At 37.8% G+C, this 22,378-nt stretch overlaps 1 long non-coding RNA gene across 1 annotated transcript; it reads right to left on the reverse strand.

Annotated features, from left to right (window-relative positions):
- Positions 1-782: 782 nt before the first annotated feature.
- LOC123882998 lies at positions 783-21,187 on the reverse strand. The gene is made up of 4 exons (XR_006800090.1): positions 21,092-21,187; positions 20,574-20,710; positions 1,133-1,260; positions 783-963 (listed from the first exon to the last, which is right to left on the reverse strand). It is a non-coding gene; the product is annotated as an uncharacterized LOC123882998 (long non-coding RNA).
- Positions 21,188-22,378: the final 1,191 nt, after the last annotated feature.

Here is a 22,378-nt window from a genome sequence, read left to right on the forward strand (position 1 = left end):
GTCATAGCAGAGTAGTGGTTGCTGCACACTTTCACTTACTACTGATCAAAAACAATATTCATGAGAATATATTTAAATGTTAAGAAAACTAATAGCAAACTAGCAATATCAGATCAAACCCTTCATAAGCAAACTAGCAATAAATTATTTCATAAGGAATATAGCATGTGCCGTCAAACCCTTTCAAAACTAATTGAATGACTATAACTAGCAAAAACCCTAAACCATCAATTGATAAAATTCAAAACCCTAAATGGACTAAAAACTCTAAATCATCATAATCAAAGACAAAAAATAGAAAAATTATAGAAATTTGTCTCAATTCATATAAAAATTTCATCACATGATATTGAAAACAAGGGGTCGAACAAGCAGAGAAGAGAAGAGAAGTGTTGAAGCTTTCTTTTTTGAAAACAAGGGGTCGTGCGATACACACTAAAACTGGGTTGTGAAATTTTCGTGCGAGAGAATAAGAGAGAGGGGGGTACTCATTCCTAATCGTGAACGAACATTTATTTCTAATCCAGTCGCCGCGGAACACAATAAAACTGCCGCCACTTTACCACAGCAACCGCCGAGATTTACACACACCAACGGCGGTTGAATGAATGCCGCATTAAACGTCAGTATTGACATGAGCGGCGGCGGTTCACTTGATACCGCCTCAAATGGACCGTCGCTGTCTTCAATTTTTCTTGTAGTGACAGTAAATTATACAATCCATTAGATACTGACAGGCATAGTAACAGAGTATTTAGCAACCTTGCGAACTGCCAGGTATTCAATAATTCTCTCTTGACCTTCACTAAACCATAGTGATCACTGTCCAGTCGCTTTTGTGCAGCTCTTAAGTCCATTTCAATCTCTTCGTTGGCCTTCTGCCAGGGGAGATCGGCAAGAAGATCAAGGTAAATCCGCGAACTGTTATACCCAGGTTGTTGAGGCTGCATTTTTTTAAGCCTCCTGAGAGAACAATTATAGTAAAATGAACTGATTGTCTCTACAAGGTTGTAGAATCACTTTGATAATGACAATATCTGATTTTTCATCAATTTACTTAACATATAGAGCAAGTAATTCCTGACAAAGATCAATCATCACCATATTTCATTATGATTCTATCAAAAAATACCTCAACTATATGTGTGCATGTTTCCATACATTTGGTGGCATTCCTGCCTTCTGCATCTTCCTTTCAAGGGCAACCAGGTCATCCTCATCATCCTCATTATCACCAAGTTCTTCTTTTATAGCCCTCATCTAAAATAATATTTTAGGAAAAAAAGGAAACAAGAACATCTCAATTAGATAAAAACCTTAACTAGATAAGAAAGCAGTAAAATGCTCCCCTGAAGCAAAGCTGACCAAGCCTTTTTAAATCATCTGGTATAACATATAACTATTTTATCAGTGTATTACTGCTGTGAAGGAAATCAGAAAATCTATGCTACTGTCAGTTTCCCTCCTAAGACAAACTGTGATAATCACCTAATAGCTAAATGTAGTATATATCACAGAATCATCTAAGTCTAACTACAAGTGACGGCTTTAAGACTAAGAATATTACCTACACAATATTAATTTAGGGGTAGATTTGAAGAATTCTCTCCCCCCTAATTCCCATCGTTAATGGAATTTCCGCCGTAAAACCCTCTAAACCATACTGAAGTCACAATTCAACTTTATATCTTGATGTTTTCCTATTATTAGTGTTTAATTGTATAGAATTTTCTATTATTATTGTTTAATTGTATAAAATTAAGTTTAATGATTGTGAACTTATCTCTAAAATCTAGATCCTAGTTGCTATTTTTTTTTTGTAATTTATAATATTCACAATTAGGTTCTGACTTCTCAGTTTAAAACTGTAAAACTGGTACACTGGAACTGAAATTCCAGTTCAGTTTGGTTCAAAGCTGCACGAAAAACAGTTCGGTTGGGTTTGACAAACTGGTTTACCAGTTCAGTTGGGTTCAATTGGAGTTTCTCACATAAACTGAACTATGCCCACCCCTACATGTGAGCAAGTGGTGTTGGACAGTCCCATAAACGCAATAAATATTGCCCGTGCCTTGGCGCTGCGCCCCCAAAGCGTTTGTCTTTTCTAGCGTAGCATTAGGCAATGTAACCAATATTTTGTTGGTGTAAGCCCTAGAGGCCAATTATTTATAATTGCATGATACTTGTATTGGATAATTTAATTATTAAATAAAGACTTTTCTTTATTATGTTTATGTGTTAAATAATAATAGAGTCCCTAGAATAGTAAGTTCATTGAATGGAACGTTAAGTGTGACTTAATCGTGAGAATCCATTACACATGAGAACACTATTCTTAAAACATTCGTAGTCGAGCTTTAATGTGAATTGGGATAACATCAAAGCATAGAGACTATATTATGTTGGTAGACTGATGATCACGTCTCACGGATCATAGATAAAGAGTTATCAAGTCTTCACATAGATATAAATATTAAGAGTAATATTTATATCGGATTGACCCACCATGAGAATACTACATAGTATGTTATGAAATGTCATAAGATATTCTCATAGTGATAAGTGGTGTATTGCACCCTTCGACCTGAAACCACTATGTTCCCTAGATGTAGGAGTGTAGTACTTTGTCGCCATTCAAAGTTATCCGTAACAGGATGACTATAAAGTTGGTTGATGGGTATTCCACGAATCATGCTAAGGGACATGAGTGACCTAGATGGAATTTACCCCTCCTACATAACAGGAGATATGTCTATGGGCCCAATATTGAACTTAACAAGGGTGACGTACTATGCCTTGTGTTCAATATAGACATAAGGGTAAAAGGGTAATTATACACAAGATATTTATCACGGAAAGGTTTGTCAGATCACGTGACATTCTTGTGACTTGGGTAGCAGTGATGTGTTGCTAGATACCGCTCACTGTTTATAATATTGAGATTAATATTATTGCCAACGTCATAGGAACCTATAGGGTCACACACATAAGGACAGTTAATGACGGGAGAAATAAGTATGACTTATTAGTGGGGTGCGATTAGTAACAGTAGGTTATTGGGCTTGCGAAGTCCAATAACCGCTTTGGCCTGAAGACAACATAAGAAGCTCTAAAAATAGGGCCTTATGCAATTCAGTCTGGTGTTACACATATAATCCGAATTTTAGAGAAACCCTGAAATTCTCTAAAACCCTAACCGCACTAAATCTCCCTCTACCGTCGTCTCGCAGCTAGAACTAAGAGGTGAACGGAAACTGTTCGTGTGGACCGGCTAGAGGTGCTGCGATCGTGCGGTGCTTGTGATCAATTCAGAATCGAGGAATTTTTCTTCAAAGGTAATAACCGAAACCCTGATCATGTCCATTCGCAAGGATCCATCGAAGGAAAATTTTAATTTCCGCTGCGTTTTACACTCTGTTTTAAACACGATTTTCCTTCAGTGGTATCAGAGCCACTTGTGAAACCATGAATCGGTTTTGTTGTTATTTACAGTTTTATTAATATGATCAGAATCGGTATTAATAATTATAATAACAAAGATTAATAAAATTTGAATGATCAATCTTAACATATATGTGATTTATGGTATAATTCTGATACGACATCAGTGTATGTGATATACTGATAGTATCATTCGTTGAAAGTTTTAAGTGATTGTCGTGAGCATGGATGATTGTGAGCGTGAGCTTCGGAACCGATAACTGGTGAAGCATCATATATCCAATCGTCTGTGATGAACAAATTCCTGAAACGTTTTGATGAATGGTCGTTGTATTAGGGTTTATAACAATACAAGTGTTGTGTTGTTATATAAACAGAACATATTGTTCATTGAAAGTTTTAAGTGATTGTCGTGAGCATGGATGATTGTGAGCGTGAGCTTCGGAACCGATAACTGGTGAAGCATCATATATCCAATCGTCTATGATGAACAAAATTCTGAAACGTTTAGATGAATGATTACTGTATTATTTTAACAATACAAGGGTTGTATTGTTATACAAACAGAGTACGGCTAGGGTTTATATCTGAAGCATCAAGTGTTGGTGTGATTAGGATTCACTGATGAAGTGTTCATCGAAATTTAGCTTAAGGTGATCAATCATGGTATTTTATTAATTGGACTAATTTAATAATAATAATAAATTATGTGTTTATTGTTATTAAAGTTGCATGATGAATGGTTATGGCCTTAGTTCTTCTTTTCGTTTTATTTGGGATTTTAAATACGGCCTGCGTGTCGTGCCTCTCTTATATTCTCTTGATGTAATTTCTCTTCTCATCTCACTCCCTCGTATGAACACGAGTTTCTTGTAGTGATGTAATATAAGATTAGCAAATAGGACAGGAAGGACAACAATGAAGATCTATCTTGGAGAAGTATAGGTCGTTCTTAGATATAGCATAGGTTCTCTCATTGGCTTGAGGGAACAATCGCGCTAGGGGCCATAACCATGTCACTTTATTATATTATGTATGTTGATGCATGTTATGTATGGAGTGACGTCATTGTATGTAAGCCGTGGTAAGGTGAGATCAAACTAATTATAAAAGCCCTCAAAGGAATTAATATTAAGTTTTATCGCTTTCCAACGAATAGCGCCCTTCAAGATCAATATCGATCAATGTAGGTTTTGCCAACGCGAAGTGCATTGTCAATATTGATAAGTTGCGGTGAGGTAATTTGTTTATCCGATCGTTATTTAATGGGTCTAACTTAACTAAAGAAAATATAATAAGATTATATGACTTTAGAAGCAAGCATTGGGTTATTCCATGTGATGGATTAGAATAAGCGTTATTCACCCAATAGAAAGGATATGAGAGTTGTATGAGATACAATTGGAAAGGAGTTTCCTACCTAAATAACTAAATTTTGTGTAATCAGCCAAACGCTGACTTAAAACGAAGTGTGTAACGACCCATTTTTCGTATTCATATATTTTATTAAATGTTATTTTATTTATTAATTGGCTTTTATTATTTTAGTGAGCGACGAATAATTATTTAGCCGATCGTAAGTTATTAGGCGCGAGAACCTTGTTTTGGGCTTAAAGGGGCGTGAGAGGCCATATGGGCCTAAGCCAATTGGGCTTGGTCCATGACTTTAGGGAATGGTATAAGTAGCAATATCAACTTTGAATAGTATCATAATTTCATTTCCTTGAGTTTTGAGTGAGTAGAGCAAGAGCAAAACCATAGAGCTAAGCTAGGGTTTGATCAAGAGAGAAAGCTTGAGCAAGAGAAGGCTTGGATCATCATCTTTGCTTAAGGTAAGAGATTAGAATTCATGATTCTTGAGTGACAAGGAGGGGGGAGATTGTCTATGTCTCCGTTCCCGAACTCTCCCACTCAATTTCTTTTAGACCTTTGATTAAGATTTTGTATGTGAGTGTGATGTTCTTCATCATCACTTTGTATGTGTTAATCACTAACTTGATTCCATGATAAATATGTATCTGTTTGGATCATTTTTGAAAAGTTTATGAAAGTTACTTAAAACCCAAGAAATTGACATGATTTTGGTCATTTGAGGTATTTGGATGTTTGGAAGGGATGATTAATGTTCCTTGATACCATATATGTTTGGAATGGCTGTTTATATGAATTTATAACATGTTTGGATGCATTTTTGAGTTGATTTGAGGTTAAACCGCCTTAGATAGCTCAAGAACAGATATTTTCTTTCTGGTGTAGTTCGCTTAGCGAACAGTAGCTCGCTACAGCGAATAAGCTCGCTACAAGCTCGCTACCTGTTCGCCATGTACCTGTAATCCTCTGATGTAGTTCGCTACAGCGAATTGAGCTTCGCTTAGCGAATGAGTTCGCTACCTGTTCGCTATGGATTCGCTTAGCGAACAGTACTGAACCTGCAACTTTTGTTAATGTTTGTAAGTGTATTCAGGCACTTGTAACATGGTTTAAGGGTATCCTTACATGATTGTTGATACATGTTGATACTGTTAATGCTTATTGTTAATCGTTATATGATTGATAAACGTATATGCAATAAGATTGTAGCTTAATGTGAGCAATGTTATGTTTTGGCATTAATTTGCAATGTTAACTGAATGTGTTAGGATTGTGTTCCCGCGTTCATAAAAGAGTAGCTTCGAGCTAGAGAAATATCATATTGATGATATGTGTAAACATACATGCATTCATGTATATATATGTTGAATTGGAAACTAGGGTTCCAATAGATTTAAATGGATTTTTGAGTCCATAAGGAAGCCGAGGATCGGATTAGATGAATCCATAAGGTCTAGAGCTGCTATCCAGCAGGATATAAAACTGTTTAACTTATCCATGAGGGATATGAAGGTTTGGTAAGTTCCGAACAATCCGGCAAGATGTAAAACTGTTTAACTTATCCATGAGGGGTAAAAGGCAATTGGTACCACATGCATTAGTCGTGTCTAGGGATGACATGACATAGAATGATTGGCATTAGATACATTAGGGTAAATGCGCATATATTTGATAAATGGTATGTGACATTATCTGGTTGAACTGTGCTAAACTTTATTAATTGATAACTGTTTGGTGCGATGTTTTGACGTGAGTTAGAATATGTATGATGTAGTTCGAAAGTGTAAGACCTTTCTTATACTCGTATGATATGCGGTTATGTTTTCTAACTCTCTGCTTTGTGTTATTTGCTGGACCTTTGGGGGTTCAGATATTCAGGCTGAGGACGGTGCCGACGTTTAGACTGCGGTTTTAGCGTGGTGTTGAAGTACCTTTTGGTGAGGAGACTTAGAATAGATTACTCCTCTTAGTACTAGCTTTTGACTAGAGTTTGTAAATAGTAAATGCTCTGGTAATGTAACATCGAGTAGGGGTTTACGCTTGGATTTCATCGTATATCGGTGTTACCTTTTGATATGCTAGTTTTTGTATAAGTGACATCCTTAGGGATGAATATGGCTTATGTACATATATATGTATATATATGCATGCTTGATGTGATTGATCCGCTGTTGCTTTTCATGTTAAATTTCATGACGCTCTGTGTGTATGCTTGTGTTTTAATTACCGCGTGGCACTCGGCCTTTACACTTGTTGAAAAGTTTTTAAAATTACGTTTTTAAGGGTAGTATGGGTTAGGGTGTTACAATAGTGGTATCAGAGCAGGTCGGTTCGTGTGAACCAATTAGGACTTTTCTTTTCCCCGTATGAGCATGTGTAGGGAACACTGTTAGTACTTTCTAACGTCTAGTTGTGATTCGTTCAGGAATCATGGCTGCTGCGAGAACGAATGCTCAGATTGCGGAGGCTTTGGCCGCACTCACCAACATAGTGGTTAGAGATCATCAACCTGGAAGAGAGGTAGAGATGAGGTTGGAAAGGTTCATGAAGCAGAAACCGCCAACATTTACCGGAGGTTACAACCCGGATGGAGCTCACAAGTGGCTGGAGGAACTTGAAATAATTTTTGAAGCAATGGATTGTTCCGAGGAAGGGAAGACAACCCTTGGAACATATGTGTTGCGCGAGGAAGCGAATGTGTGGTGGAAGAACGCCAAGTTGAGGCTAGGACCCGGTGGTATGGCTATACCATGGGCAATGTTTAAAAGAGAATTTCTGGTTAAGTATTTTCCTGTGGATGTGAAGAACAAGAAGGTGGTGGAATTCATGGAGTTGAAACAGGGGAATATGACGGTGGCTGACTATGCCGTCAAGTTTGAGACTTTGTGTGCGTTTAGCCCGCATTACAACACTATGGAAGCGGAGAACGACAAGTGTGTGAAGTTTGAAAGTGGTCTACGTCCAGACATCAAGCATATGATTGGATTTTCGCAGATAAGGGATTTTGCGACCCTTGTGAACAAGAGTAGGATTTGTGATGAAGATGGTAGGGCAAAGGTGAACTACTACAAAGCTGTGAATGACCGAAAAGGGAAAGGGCAAGAGCGCGGGAAACCTTATGACAACCGCGGTAAGGGGAATACAAGTGGAAGTAGGAAACCGAATAATGGAAACTGTTACAAATGTGGAGAGCGGGGTCATATGTCGTATGATTGCCCGAAGAAATTGGACAAGTGTTTGAATTGTGGGAAGTTAGGCCACAAAACTGAAGTGTGTAGGACAAGAGTGTTTTGTTTCAACTGTGGTGAGGAGGGCCACAAGAGTATAATCTGCAAGAAGCCCAAGAAGGTGGTGGGCAAGGTGTTTGCTTTGAGTGGAGAGGATGCTAGCCTTGAGGACAATCTCATTAGAGGATGCTAGCCTTGAGGACAATCTCATTAGAGGTACGTGTTTCATCTATAACACTCCTTTAATTGCGATTATAGATACGGGAGCGACACATTCTTTTATTTCTTTGGATTGTGCGAAGCGTCTTAGTATTCCAGTAACGGATATGATGGGTAGGATGGAAATAGAAACTCCTGCTAATGGTTCAGTGATTACCCGACAAGTATGTCGTAACTGCCCAGTAACCATTTTTGATAGGCACTTTGGTATGGATTTAGTATGTATTCCACTTAGTGGTGTGGATGTGATTTTTGGTATGAATTGGTTAATCTTCAACCGAATTCATATCAACTGTCGTGAGAAGGCCGTTGTTTTTCCGAAGCCGGAGGAGAACTTGCATTTGATGAGCGGGAAGGAAGTATCGGAAGCGTTGAAAGAACATGCCGAGATGTTCATGATGTTTGCATCATTGAAACTCGAAGGAGGAGTTAAGATAGAAGAGTTACCGATCGTTTGTGAATTCCCAGATGTGTTTCCGGATGACATATCTGACGTGCCTCCAAAGCGAGAGGTAGAGTTTTCTATCGACCTAGTACCTGGGACTAGTCCGATATCGATGGCGCCGTATCGAATGTCAGCGTCAGAGTTGAATGAGTTGAAGAAGCAACTTGAAGAGCTGCTTGAGAAGAGGTTTGTTCGACCGAGTGTTTCGCCATGGGGAGCGCCGGTACTGCTTGTGAAGAAGAAAGATGGAAGCATGAGATTATGTATAGACTATCGTCAGTTGAACAAAGTGACGATCAAGAATAAATATCCACTTCCGAGGATAGATGATTTGATGGATCAACTAGTTGGAGCTTGCGTGTTTAGTAAGATCGATTTGAGATCTGGATACCATCAGATTAGAGTGAAGACGGAAGACATACCTAAGACTGCATTTAGGACGAGGTATGGGCACTACGAGTATTCAGTTATGCCGTTTGGTGTGACCAATGCACCCGGAGTTTTCATGGAGTATATGAACCGAATTTTCCATTCATTTTTGGATAGATTCGTGGTGGTGTTCATCGACGACATTTTGATTTACTCAAAATCCGAGGAAGAGCACGAAGAGCACTTGAGGATTGTTTTACAAGTCTTGAAGGAGAAGAAGTTGTATGCCAAGTTGTCAAAGTGTGAATTTTGGATGAAAGAGGTGAGTTTCTTAGGGCATATAATTTCAAGTGGAGGAATCGCGGTAGATCCTGCGAAGGTTGACGCTGTGTCACAGTGGGGAACGCCGGAATCTGTTTCAGAGATTAGAAGTTTCCTTGGTTTAGCCGGTTATTATAGAAGATTCATCGAAGGTTTTTCGAAGTTGGCTTTACCGTTAACCAAGTTGACGAGGAAAGATCAAGCGTTTGTTTGGGATGGTATTTGTGAGAAGAGTTTCCAAGAGCTCAAGAGAAGATTGACTACTGCACCCGTGTTGATTTTACCTGATGCCAAAGAGTCGTTCGTCGTGTATTGCGATGCTTCGAAGTTAGGACTTGGTGGAGTGCTTATGCAAGGGGGTAATGTGGTAGCATATGCTTCAAGGCAACTGAAGTTTCACGAGAGGAACTATCCGACGCATGATTTGGAGTTAGCCGCAGTGGTGTTTTCTTTGAAAGTATGGAGACACTACTTGTATGGATCGAGGTTTGAAGTGTTTAGTGATCACAAGAATCTGAAGTACTTATTCGACCAGAAGGAGTTGAATATGAGGCAACGAAGATGGCTCGAATTCTTAAAGGACTACGACTTTGGATTGAGTTATCACCCTGGAAAAGCCAATGTGGTGGCCGATGCATTAAGTAGGAAAACTTTGCATATGTCATCATTGATGGTGAAAGAGTTAGAGTTGATTGAGGAATTCCGAGACTTGAGTCTTGTGTGTGAGGTTACTTCTTCAAGTGTGAAGCTTGGAATGTTAAGATTGACGAATCCTTTTCTGGAAGATATTAAAGAACGTCAGAAATCGGATAAGAAATTGATGGAGAAGATGGTACTCATCAATGAAGGTAAAGAGACCAATATCAAGATTGACGAAAGTGGAGTCATGAGATTTCATGGAAGAGTTTGTGTACCGGATGTACCCGAATTGAAGAGAATGATCATGGAAGAAGGTCACAGAAGTGGTTTGAGTATTCATCCTGGAGTAACCAAGATGTATCAGGATTTGAGGAAGTTATTTTGGTGGCCGGGAATGAAGAGGCAAATTTCTGAATTTGTTTATTCCTGCTTAACTTGTCAGAAATCGAAGATTGAACATCAGAAGCCGTTTGGTTTGTTACAACCAATGTTTATACCCGAATGGAAATGGGATAGCATTGCAATGGATTTTGTGGGAGGTTTACCGAAGACCAAGAAAGGTAACGAGGTGATTTGGGTAGTGGTAGATCGTCTGACGAAGTGTGCTCACTTCATTGCTATCAGGAAAGGTACCTTGGTGCCTAAGTTGGCCGAGATTTATGTGGAGCAGATTGTGAAGCTACATGGTATTCCAACAAGTATTATTTCGGATAGAGATCCGAGATTTACTTCCAGATTTTGGGAAAGCTTGCAAGAAGCTTTAGGAACGAAGTTGAGGTTGAGTTCAGCGTATCATCCTCAGACAGATGGTCAATCGGAGAGGACGATACAATCCTTAGAGGATTTGTTGAGAGCTTGTGTTTTGGAGCAAAACGTGAATTGGGATTCTTGTTTGCCGTTGGTAGAGTTTACATACAACAACAGTTACCATTCTAGTATCGGAATGGCACCGTTTGAGGCTTTGTATGGGAGAAGGTGTAGGACACCTCTGTGTTGGTATGAAACTGGAGAAGGTGCAATTCTTGGACCAGAGATTGTGCAAGAAACAACAGAGAAGATTCGGATGATTCGTGAGAAGATGAAAGCGTCTCAGAGTCGACAGAAGAGTTATCATGATAAGAGGAGGAAGGACATTGAATTCCAAGAGGGGGATCATGTATTCCTACGAGTTACATCGACTACTGGAGTAGGACGTGCGTTGAAGTCAAGGAAGTTGACATCGAGGTTTATTGGGCCGTTTGAGATTTTGAAGCGAGTTAGGAAAGTTGCATATAGGATTGCATTACCGCCATCATTGGCGAATTTGCACGATGTTTTCCATGTATCACAGTTGCGCAAGTATGTGTCTGATCCGACACACGTGATTGAATCGGACGATGTTCAAGTGAGGGATGACTTGACCATCGAGACTGTGCCTTTGAGAATCGAAGGAAGAGAAGTGAAGAGGTTGAGAAACAAAGAGATTGCATCCGTGAAAGTCGTGTGGGGAGGACCGGCTGGTGAGAATGCAACGTGGGAGCTGGAAAGCAAGATGAGAGATTCTTATCCCGATCTGTTTCTAGGTAATTTCGAGGGCGAAATTCTTTTAAGGGGGGTAGGATTGTAACGACCCATTTTTCGTATTCGTATATTTTATTAAATGTTATTTTATTTATTAATTGGCTTTTATTATTTTAGTGAGCGACGAATAATTATTTAGCCGATCGTAAGTTATTAGGCGCGAGAACCTTGTTTTGGGCTTAAAGGGGCGTGAGAGGCCATATGGGCCTAAGCCAATTGGGCTTGGTCCATGACTTTAGGGAATGGTATAAGTAGCAATATCAACTTTGAATAGTATCATAATTTCATTTCCTTGAGTTTTGAGTGAGTAGAGCAAGAGCAAAACCATAGAGCTAAGCTAGGGTTTGATCAAGAGAGAAAGCTTGAGCAAGAGAAGGCTTGGATCATCATCTTTGCTTAAGGTAAGAGATTAGAATTCATGATTCTTGAGTGACAAGGAGGGGGGAGATTGTCTATGTCTCCGTTCCCGAACTCTCCCACTCAATTTCTTTTAGACCTTTGATTAAGATTTTGTATGTGAGTGTGATGTTCTTCATCATCACTTTGTATGTGTTAATCACTAACTTGATTCCATGATAAATATGTATATGTTTGGATCATTTTTGAAAAGTTTATGAAAGTTACTTAAAACCCAAGAAATTGACATGATTTTGGTCATTTGAGGTATTTGGATGTTTGGAAGGGATGATTAATGTTCCTTGATACCATATATGTTTGGAATGGCTGTTTATATGAATTTATAACATGTTTGGATGCATTTTTGAGTTGATTTGAGGTTAAACCGCCTTAGATAGCTCAAGAACAGATATTTTCTTTCTGGTGTAGTTCGCTTAGCGAACAGTAGCTCGCTACAGCGAATAAGCTCGCTACAAGCTCGCTACCTGTTCGCCATGTACCTGTAATCCTCTGATGTAGTTCGCTACAGCGAATTGAGCTTCGCTTAGCGAATGAGTTCGCTACCTGTTCGCTATGGATTCGCTTAGCGAACAGTACTGAACCTGCAACTTTTGTTAATGTTTGTAAGTGTATTCAGGCACTTGTAACATGGTTTAAGGGTATCCTTACATGATTGTTGATACATGTTGATACTGTTAATGCTTATTGTTAATCGTTATATGATTGATAAACGTATATGCAATAAGATTGTAGCTTAATGTGAGCAATGTTATGTTTTGGCATTAATTTGCAATGTTAAGTGAATGTGTTAGGATTGTGTTCCCGCGTTCATAAAAGAGTAGCTTCGAGCTAGAGAAATATCATATTGATGATATGTGTAAACATACATGCATTCATGTATATATATGTTGAATTGGAAACTAGGGTTCCAATAGATTTAAATGGATTTTTGAGTCCATAAGGAAGCCGAGGATCGGATTAGATGAATCCATAAGGTCTAGAGCTGCTATCCAGCAGGATATAAAACTGTTTAACTTATCCATGAGGGATATGAAGGTTTGGTAAGTTCCGAACAATCCGGCAAGATGTAAAACTGTTTAACTTATCCATGAGGGGTAAAAGGCAATTGGTACCACATGCATTAGTCGTGTCTAGGGATGACATGACATAGAATGATTGGCATTAGATACATTAGGGTAAATGCGCATATATTTGATAAATGGTATGTGACATTATCTGGTTGAACTGTGCTAAACTTTATTAATTGATAACTGTTTGGTGCGATGTTTTGACGTGAGTTAGAATATGTATGATGTAGTTCGAAAGTGTAAGACCTTTCTTATACTCGTATGATATGCGGTTATGTTTTCTAACTCTCTGCTTTGTGTTATTTGCTGGACCTTTGGGGGTTCAGATATTCAGGCTGAGGACGGTGCCGACGTTTAGACTGCGGTTTTAGCGTGGTGTTGAAGTACCTTTTGGTGAGGAGACTTAGAATAGATTACTCCTCTTAGTACTAGCTTTTGACTAGAGTTTGTAAATAGTAAATGCTCTGGTAATGTAACATCGAGTAGGGGTTTACGCTTGGATTTCATCGTATATCGGTGTTACCTTTTGATATGCTAGTTTTTGTATAAGTGACATCCTTAGGGATGAATATGGCTTATGTACATATATATGTATATATATGCATGCTTGATGTGATTGATCCGCTGTTGCTTTTCATGTTAAATTTCATGACGCTCTGTGTGTATGCTTGTGTTTTAATTACCGCGTGGCACTCGGCCTTTACACTTGTTGAAAAGTTTTTAAAATTACGTTTTTAAGGGTAGTATGGGTTAGGGTGTTACAAAGTGAAATATGGATCTCATTCTCACTAGAAAATCTTCCAACGGGATTTTCCGAATCAAATATCGAGGGTCATTTGTTTTGAGTAAAATAGTGGGAGCACATGTTTAATTAAAGGCCTAATTAAATGTGTATTAAAATTGTTCAATACTTATATTTTCACTTTTACAATTGTAGATCACCATGTCAAACACCAATACTGCGAACAACATTTTGTGAAGCATTCTTGACAAAGAGAAATTGTCTAGGACAAATTTTCTTGATTGGCATCGTAACTTGAGGATAGTCCTCATGCACGAGAAAAAGCTGTATGCTATTGAGGAACCCCAACCTAACCCTGAGGATGAACCTGCGACCAATGCTCCTAAGGCTCAAAGGGATGCTTATCAGAAGCGTCTTGATGATGTCATTGATGCAAAGTGCCTCATGCTGGCTACCATGACCTCTGAGCTTCAGAAGCAACATGAGGACATGTATGCGTTCGATATGATCGAACACTTGAAGACGCTCTACCAAGAGCAAGCCAGGATTGAGAGGTTTGAGGTTTCCAAAGCCCTGTTTTCAGCCAAGCTATCTGAGAGATCTCTAGTAAGTCCACATGTGCTCAAGATGATTGGGTACGTGGGTAACTTAGAAAAATTGGGATTTCCACTCGGAAATGAGCTTGCAACTGATCTGATCCTGCAATCGTTGCCGGAGAGTTTTAATCAGTTTGTTCTGAACTTCACCATGTCGGACATGGAGAAGACTCTGCCACAACTGCTAGGCATGTTGAGGCAAGCTGAGCAGAACATGTAAGCAAAAGGGAAGTCCAACCATGTTCTTATGATTGGCAATGGAAACAAAGGGAAGGGCAACAAAGGGATGGGAGGCAAAGGGAAGGGCAAGGAAGTTGCCAAACCCAAACCTACCCCTCAAGCTTTTAAGCCCACTAGGGAGTTGCAAAGGAGGGTAAGTGCTTCCACTGTAACAGGACTGGACATTGGAAGAGGAACTGCCCAAAATACCTGGAAGATAAAAAGAATGGAGTAGAGAGCTCCAATTCAGCAGGTATCTTTGTTATTGAAATTAATTTATCTACTTCTTCTACATGGGTATTAGATACCGGATGTGGTTCTCACATTTGTACTAATGTGCAGGGGCTGCAAAGGAGTAGAGTATTGGCTAAAGGTGAAGTCGACCTACGAGTGGGAAATGGAGCAAGAGTTGCCGCATTAGCTGTAGGAGTTTATGCTTTAACTTTACCTAGTGGACTAATAATACAGTTAGAGAACTGTTTTTATGTACCTGCCATTAGCAGGAATATCATTTCTGTTTCTTGTTTGGATAAACTTGGCTTTTCATTTATAATAAAGAACAATTGTTGCTCCATTTATTTAAATGATATCTTTTATGCCACAGCACAAATGAGTAATGGATTATATATTCTTGATCTTGAAATGCCAATTTATAACATTGATACAAAAAAGGATTAAACCTAATGAGTTAAATCCTACATACCTTTGGCACTGTCGTTTAGGCCATATAAATGAGAAACGCATTTCAAAGCTCCATAAAGATGGGCTCTTGGATTCATTCGATTATGAATCTTTTGAAACATGCAGATCTTGCTTATTGGGAAAAATGACAAAGACTCTATTCACTAGTAAAGGTGAAAGGGCAAATGATCTCTTGGCTCTCATACATACTGATGTATGTGGACCATTGAACACACATGCTAGAGGAGGTTTTCAGTACTTCATCACATTTACTGATGACTACAGTAGATATGGGTATGTATACCTAATGAAGCATAAGTCGGAATCCTTTGAAAAGTTCAAAGAATTTAAAAATGAAGTACAAAACCAACTAGGAAAGAAAATCAAAACCCTTCGATCAGATCGAGGAGGTGAGTATTTAAGCCTAGAGTTTGATGACCATCTAAAAGAGTGTGGGATCTTATCCCAACTCACTCCTCCTGGAACACCACAATGGAATGGTGTGTCTGAGAGAAGAAACCGAACCTTGTTGGACATGGTGCGGTCTTTGATGAGTCACGCTGATCTTCCAAACTCCTTTTGGGGACACGCCCTATTAACAGCAGCTTATACACTTAACCGTGTTCCTTCTAAAACGGTTGAAAAGACACCATATGAGATGTGGAGTGGCAAGAAACCACATATGTCTTACTTAAAGATTTGGGGTTGCGAAGTTTATGTAAGACGCCAAATTTCTACTAAACTTGAACCTAAATCTGACAAGTTTTCTTTGTGGGATATCCTAAAGAGACAAAAGGATATTACTTCTACAATCCTTCCGAGGGCAAAGTGTTTGTCGCTAGGACAGGAGTATTCCTAGAAAAGAATTTTGTTTCCAAAGGAATCAGTGGGAGGAAAGTAGATCTTGAAGAAATTCATGATCCACAAAGTAATGACACACCAATGGAGGAACAAGAGCAGGATGCACAAGAGGTTGTGACAGAGAGTCCCACTCAAGTAACACAAGAACCGCGTAGGTCTAACAGGATACGTCAAGAACCTGAAAGATATGGATATTTCTTATCGGAGCAAGGTGATGTATTACTCATGGATCAAGATGAGCCTGTGACTTACCAAGAGGCTATTACTGGCCCTGAATCTGAGAAGTGGCTAGAAGCCATGAAATCTGAAATGGATTCCATGTACACAAATCAAGTTTGGAACTTGGTGGAAGCTCCTGATGGGATCAAACCCATAGGATGCAAGTGGGTCTTCAAGAAGAAGACTGACATGGATGGAAAGGTACAGACCTACAAAGCGCGATTGGTTGCTAAAGGTTTCAAACAAATTCATGGGGTAGACTATGATGTAACATTTTCACCAGTTGCGATGATCAAATCCATTCGGATCTTACTTGCCATCGCTGCATACTATGATTATGAAATCTGGCAGATGGATGTAAAAACTGCCTTCCTTAATGGGAGTCTCCTTGAGGATGTGTACATGACACAACCTGAAGGCTTTTGCATTCCAGGAGAAGCCAAAAAGATATGCAAATTACAACGATCAATCTACGGATTGAAGCAAGCTTCCAGAAGTGGGAATCTTCGTTTTGATGAAACTGTAAAGCAGTACGGATTCATTCAAAATGAAGATGAGCCTTGTGTTTACAAGAAGGTTAGTGGGAGCATAGTCGCATTCCTAGTATTATATGTAGATGACATATTACTAATAGGAAACGACATCCCTACCTTGCAACAAGTTAAAACTTGGTTAGGGAATTGCTTTTCTATGAAAGATCTGGGTGAAGCAGCCTATATATTAGGAATAAGAATCTATAGAGATAGATCACAGAAATTGCTTGGCCTAAGCTAGAGTACATACATAGATAAAGTGTTAAGACGCTTTAATATGCATGGTTCCAGGAAAGGATTCATTCCTATGCAACATGGCCTATGTCTTTCAAAGACACAGTCTCCTTCATCTAAGGAAGAAAGGGACCGCATGAGTAAGATCCCTTATGCATCGGCTATAGGATCTATCATGTATGCCATGATATGTACTCGACCAGATGTTTCATATGCCTTAAGCGCAACAAGCCGTTATCAGTCTGATCCTGGTGAGGCTCATTGGGTGGCTGTCAAGAACATCCTTAAATACTTAAGGAGGACTAAAGACTCATTCCTAATATATGGAGGCCAAGAAGAGCTAAATGTAATTGGTTACACTGATGCTAGCTTCCAAACAGATGGGGATGACTTTAGGTCGCAATCAGGCTATGTGTTTTGCATAAATGGTGGCGCTGTGAGCTGGAAGAGTTCAAAGCAAGATACAGTTGCTGATTCTACAACCGAAGCTGAGTACATTGCTGCATCAAATGCAGCAAAGGAAGCTGTTTAGATAAAGAAGTTCATTACTGAACTTGGCATATTCCCTAGCATTGTGGATCCCATTGAATTATTTTGTGACAACAATGGTGCAATCGCACAAGCTAAGGAACCTAGATCTCACCAAAAGTCGAAACACATACTCAGGCGCTGTGAAGATATAATTGATAGAGGAGATGTGAAGATATGCAGAGTACCAACACTTGACAATGCTGCTGATCCACTTACAAAGCCTCTTGCTCAGCCGAAGCATAAGGGCCACACTAGGGGCATAGGTATTAGGAGTATGCCTGATTGGCTCTAGTGCTAGTGGGAGATTGTTGGTGTAAGCCCTAGAGGCCAATTATTTATAATTGCATGATACTTGTATTGGATAATTTAATTATTAAATAAAGGCTTTTCTTTATTATGTTTATGTGTTAAATAATAATAGAGTCCCTAGAATAGTAAGTTCATTGAATGGAACGTTAAGTGTGACTTAATCGTGAGAATCCATTACACATGAGAACACTATTCTTAAAACATCCGTAGTCGAGCTTTAATGTGAATTGGGATAACATCAAAGCATAGAGACTATTATGTTGGTAGACTGATGATCACGTCTCACGGATCATAGATAAAGAGTTATCAAGTCTTCACATAGATATAAATATTAAGAGTAATATTTATATCGGATTGACCCACCATGAGAATACTACATAGTATGTTATGAAATGACATAAGATATTCTCATAGTGATAAGTGGTGTATTCCACCCTTCGACCTGAAACCACTATGTTCCCTAGATGTAGGAGTGTAGTACTTTGTTGCCATTCAAAGTTATCCGTAACAGGATGACTATAAAGTTGGTTGATGGGTATTCCACGAATCATGCTAAGGGACATGAGTGACCTAGATGGAATTTACCCCTCCTACATAACAGGAGATATGCCTATGGGCCCAATATTGAACTTAACAAGGGTGACGTACTATGCCTTGTGTTCAATATAGACATAAGGGTAAAAGGGTAATTATACACAAGATATTTATCACGGAAAGGTTTGTCAGATCACGTGACATTCTTGTGACTTGGGTAGCAGTGATGTGTTGCTAGATACCGCTCACTGTTTATAATATTGAGATTAATATTATTGCCAACATCATAGGAACCTACAGGGTCACACACATAAGGACAGTTAATGACGGGAGAAATAAGTATGACTTATTAGTGGGGTGCGATTAGTAACAGTAGGTTATTGGGCTTGCGAAGTCCAATAACCGCTTTGGCCTGAAGACAACATAAGAAGCTCTATAAATAGAGCCTTATGCAATTCAGTCTGGTGTTACACATATAATCCGAATTTTAGAGAAACCCTGAAATTCTATAAAACCCTAACCGCACTAAATCTCCCTCTATCGTCGTCTCGCAGCTAGCACTAAGAGGTGAACGGAAATTGTTCGTGTGGACCGGCTAGAGGTGCTGCGATCGTGCGGTGCTTGTGATCAATTCAGAATCGAGGAATTTTTCTTCAAAGGTAATAACCGAAACCCTGATCATGTCCATTCGCAAGGATCCATCGAAGGAAAATTTTAATTTCCGCTGCGTTTTACACTCTGTTTTAAACACGATTTTCCTTCATATTTAACTAAACAGGAAGAACAATTATTCAATATTGAAAAAGGGGAAAGATGACAAACAAACTTAATCATAATTTGGCTCAATAATGAGAAAATATAAAACAAAAGGCTTAAATGCATTTTTGGTCCCCCTATTTTCTAAAAAATGAAGTTTTGATCCCCCTATTTAAAAAATCAATTTTTTAGTCCCCCTATTTTCATTTTTTTTTAGTTTTGATCCCTCATCCCATTTTGGGGCTAATTTTGTTGATGTGTCCTTATAACTAATGATGTGGCAACATTTATGTGGACAAATTTAATATCCATGTCATTATTATATTTTTAAATTCAATAAAACTTTATTTATAAAATATTTTAATTATTAGAATTATATAATTGTTAAATCTTATAAAATATGAAATTTGAAACCCTAATTATCAAACCTTCAACTACTAGAATTTTATTCACCGTCAGAGAGAATCTTTCCGTTCAAATTCAACAATTTTTGGATTTTTAAAAACGAAAAGAAATTAGAGATGATTTTGTGTTTCAATAAAAATTACTCATACTCTTTAAACTATCTATGACTTTGGATGAGTTTGAATGAAAACCCATAAATTGTTTTAAATTTGAAGTTGAATTCTAGATTGATTTTATATAAAGTTGTATGATGATGAAAGAGGGCTATGGATTGTTTGGTGTGATTTTTGATATTTTTGAATTATTTTTTGATTGATTTATTTTTAAAAAATACTATAATTTTAATAATTAAAATATTTTATAAAATAAGTTTTATTGAATTAAAAATAAATAATGACATGGATATTAAATTTGTCCACGTGGACGCTGATATGCATTAGTGGCAATGCCACATCAAAAAAATTAGCCTTAAAATGGGATGGGGGATCAAAACTAAAAAAAAAATTAAAATTGGGGGACTAGAAAGTTGGTTTTTAAAATAGGGGGACCAAAACTTCATTTTTTTGAAAATAGGGGGATCAAAAGTGCATTTAAGCCAAAACAAAATTAACTCATTTATAATATTCTATAACAATCTAGTAATATATTATATAATTGTTAATGAGTGAATTCGATTGGAAAGGAAGGACACTAAGAGTTATGTCTTCCCATCGAAGAATCACGAGAGTTTTTGAAGATCGTCACAAATGCTCCGTGAAGAGTTTGTGAAGTCTCATAGATTCTGTGATTTTGGGAGAAAAATATAACTATATAACTATAGGAATTACAATAGTAATTTTGAAAAACCAACAACCACATATATGATTTTTAAGTATACCTGCAAGAGCCTCAATTATGTGAAGAAATCTGGCAAGAGAAAGTTGACACTTCCTACCAAGTTGACACTTCCTTAGCATAAAAAACTTTGCGATAGCACTATGGGTTTATGAGAAGCGAAAATAGAGTATTGCTGCCCTGTATAAATTAGAGAAATTAAAACACACAATGATAATAAAACTTGTTAAAATCACAATTAACAGTAAAGCAGGCACAAACATACCTAGATCTATATAAACTGCAAACTAAGGCAGAGGATAATAAAATTGAACAATACCACTAAACTCAAAAACCTAGATTAATGGATACAAATTGAACAATTGAACAATATTATACCACTAAACTCAAAAGCCCTAAATTATAGAACATGGAAATGGAAATTGAACACATAAACTCAAAATCAAACAAGAGAAGAATCCATAAATTAACAAGAGAAGATTCAATAAATGGAAGACAAAAGTTAACATAATTAAAAATTGAAGACACGGGGAGAGAGGGAGGAAGAGAGAGTAGTGAAACCTTCGTTGAGGAAGAGATATGGCGGTGACAAGAGGAACTGCGGTGGCAGAAGCTACGATGAAGACGAACAAAGGCAAAGAAGAGCCAGGGCGAAGAAAAATTATGGCAGGGAAGAGGATCTGGGTTTTGTTTTGAGGGAAATCGTGAAAACAAAGATGAAATTTAATCTGTACTCCGCGTTCAGGAAGCCTTGATCTTCAATTAGGGATTGGAGGCTAGGGTTCGAGAGAGTGTGAGAGAGAGAGAACGAGTTCGAGAAGATTAGGGTTTTTTTTTTTCGTGCGTGAAGTTTATATTAATTTCCATTCAAATAAAATAAAAAATCACATTAAAGACTTTTTACATCATAGCATATTATGGGCCAGATATAAACGTATTTTAGACAATTTTCACCATAATTACAGAATTGCCACCGCGTTTAGCTTTTCATATGGGGATATTTTGATCAGATGTAATAAGTTGCGTCTATGTATTTTTCACATCAAGTACAATTGAAACCAGATGTAAAGAGTACTCCATATTACTTTTCACATCTGACATCTCTTCCACTGATGTAAAACTCTTTAGTAATATGTCATATTTGTACTAGTGCTGATACCACTGTTAGTAGTTGAGGTAGTAGTGATAGTTTAGAATTAGTTTGATATTGTAGAAGACTTTGGTTGATAGTTGAAGGATAGTAACAAGTAGTGTGAAAGCTAATATAGAAGTATTCAGTAACATGGAACAAGAGCTAACACATTAGTAGTAGGAGGAGAGTAGTGGTAGCATGGTGAAGCCTTATTGTTATTGTCATTGCATCTCAAAGGCTTGAGTACAATTGCACATAGTTTACCTATTTATAGGTATGAGTGTATATTCTAAATACTACATTCTAGAATTTTCATGACATTTTCCTAATACATATATGTTATTGATTTATTTCATGATCAACTTCTAAAGTGTTATAGTTCTAGAAAATTCTAGCATGTGCATCAATGCTAAGTTATTCTATAAACTACTAATGTATTCTAGAAATATCTAGAAATGTGCATCATATTTCAACAGAGATGACCTTTTGTATTCCTTCCCAATACTATTTGATGGACTCCATAATAATATTCTGTAGCAATAGTACGTAGTGTCGTTTTTTGCCATCATCATTCTTTTGTTGTTTTCGTAATCTTTCTCTTGAATTTATCAGTATTTGAAAAGTTGTCAATTTTACTGTTTCGATCTTTCGATCAATATTAGTTACCTAGCATGTCACCATATTTTTTGACAATGTTGATTTAATTCTCTATATAA

This window comes from Trifolium pratense, linkage group LG5 (genome assembly GCF_020283565.1).
Source record: "Trifolium pratense cultivar HEN17-A07 linkage group LG5, ARS_RC_1.1, whole genome shotgun sequence".
Lineage (NCBI taxonomy): Eukaryota > Viridiplantae > Streptophyta > Magnoliopsida > Fabales > Fabaceae > Trifolium > Trifolium pratense.